The sequence below is a fragment of the Palaemon carinicauda genome, chromosome 16 (genome assembly GCF_036898095.1).
Source record: "Palaemon carinicauda isolate YSFRI2023 chromosome 16, ASM3689809v2, whole genome shotgun sequence".
Classification (NCBI taxonomy): Eukaryota; Metazoa; Arthropoda; class Malacostraca; order Decapoda; family Palaemonidae; genus Palaemon; species Palaemon carinicauda.
Window position 1 is genome coordinate 117,746,960 of NC_090740.1, and position 2,500 is coordinate 117,749,459.

Genomic DNA, 2,500 nt, shown 5'->3' on the forward strand with positions numbered 1-2,500 from the left:
CTCCTTATATACAAAACCTCAAGGCAACAGGACATGACAAGTTCACAAGACAGACAATATCACAGAGGAAAAACCAGACATAAATTTTCATGTTCGTTTTAGTGCGGGGGAAGAGCGAAGATACAAGCATAATATATACAAAAGGAATTATGTACAATTGTGTGAAACACGGTTGGTACATGGCTTCCCCCCTAAAAATGACATACTGTACATGTTAAATAGGGCGCCCTGATCTAGAGAGGCGAACTGTAGGCGGGTCATCTCGCAGAAGATAAGCAAGTTTTAGACGATCAATGGAGACCCAGTCTTCTTTACCCCGAATGTTTAGGAGGAATGCTTTCGGACTGCGTCGGATCACAAGGAAAGGGCCCGTGTAAGGGGGCGTTAGTGGTGGCTTGCTGGTGTCGTTGCGCAGGAAGACGTGCGTTGCAGAGTGCAAGTCCGTTGGTATGTGATGCTTCGCTGGGGGCTTGTAAGTTTGGCGGCACGGAGTAAATTTTCCCACGACGTGACGTATTCGCTGGAGATCGTCGGAGGAGGTTGTAGAAGGAAAAAATTCGGCAGGGACGACCAACGGGTCGCCATACACCATTTCGGCTGCCGAGACGTCGAGGGCGTCTTTAGGAGTGGTCCTTAGTCCAAGGAGGACCCAGGGAAGCTGAGTAAACCAATTGCAATCCTTGCAGCGGGACATCAAAGCTGCTTTGAGGGTGCGATGAAAACGTTCAACCATTCCATTGGCAGCGGGGTTGTAGGCCGTTGTCTGATGTAGGGTGATGCCCAGGAGATTCGCTAATGACGTCCATAATTGAGAGGTGAAAGTCGTTCCCCTGTCAGAAGTAATATGCTCAGGGATACCGAATCTTGAAATCCATCCAGAGAGTAAGGCAGATGTACATGAGGCGGACGTTGCAGTTTCCATGGGAATGGCTTCAGGCCAACGAGTGGAGCAGTCGATGACGGTAAACAGGTAACGATGTCCTTGTGATGTGGGTAGGGGCCCTACAACGTCGACGTGAATGTGTGCGAAACGACGCTGAGGTTGAGGAAAGGTGCCCACTCGTGAATCCGTGTGTCGATGTACTTTGGAAGTTTGGCAAGAAGTACAGGCACGGACCCAATCCTTAGCATCCTTAGATATGCCGTGCCAAATGAACTTTGCCTTCAGCAGCTGTGCAGTAGAACGGCACGAGGGATGTGAAAGGCTGTGGATGAGATCAAACACCTGTCGGCGCATGGGAGCAGGAATCCAAGGTCGCGGTCTACCAGTACTGACGTCACAGAGGAGGGTGGTGTTGGAGTCTTCGAGGGGAAAATCCTCCCAACGGAGGGACGTGCAGGATGTCCTACAAGCTTGATACTCTGGATCCTGTCGTTGGGCTTAAGCCAGGGCGTTGTAATCCAATCCCAGTTGAATGGCAGCCAACGTGTTTCTTGACAGGGCATCGGCAACGGGATTCATTTTCCCAGGGACGTATTGGAGTGTGCAATTGTATTCAGCCACGGCGGAGAGATGTCGGCGTTGACGGGCGGACCAGGCGTCAGACTGTCGAGTGAAGGCGTGCACCAGAGGCATGTAGTCTGTGCGAATGACGAAGGGCGTACCTTCTAAGAAATGGCGAAAGTGACGGACAGCCAAGTGCACCGCCAGCAATTCTCGATCGAAGGTAGAATAACCCGATTCTGCCTTGGATAGTTTTCTGCTGAAGAAGGCCAATGGGCGGGGCGAGCCTTTGACCACCTGCTCGAGTACTGCACCAATAGCGACGTCGCTGGCATCGGTGGAGAGAAGGAGAGGGGCGTGTGGGATAGGAAAAGTGAGAGCCGCAGCAGTTGATAGGGCCTTCTTTGCATTGCAGAAGGCTGCTTCTTGAAGGGGACCCCACTTCAGGTCCTTTGGCTTGCTCTTGAGGGAGGCGTAGAGGGGAGCAAGAGTGGCGGCAATGGCTGGCAGAAAACGGTGATAATAGTTGATCATGCCCAAGAATTCCTGCAGAGCTTTGACGGTCGATTGCGCGGGGAAATTCTGAACGGCTGCTACCTTCTCAGGGAGGGGATGGACTCCTTCGGGAGTGATACGGTGCCCTAAGAACGACACTTCATTGGCGCCAAAGGTACACTTGTCGTACCGGACTACAAGGCCGTTTTGTTGCAGGCGGTCGAGCACGATGCGCAGGTGACGGAGGTGTTCCTCTTTTGAGGAGGAGAACACAAGTATGTCGTCCACATAACATACACAGAAAGGGAGGTCCCCTAAGATGCCATCCATGAGACGTTGAAACGTTGCCCCAGCATTACGAAGGCCAAAACAGGAGTAATTGAAGGTGTATGTGCCAAACGGAGTGGTGATGGCGGTCTTGGGGATGTCTTCTGGGTTCATTGGCACCTGATAATACCCCTTCAAGAGGTCGAGCGTAGAGAAAACCTTCGCTTTGTGCAGGTAGGAGGTTACATCGGCAATGTTTGGGAGGGGTAGTGATCCGGTTCTGTTTGCATGTTC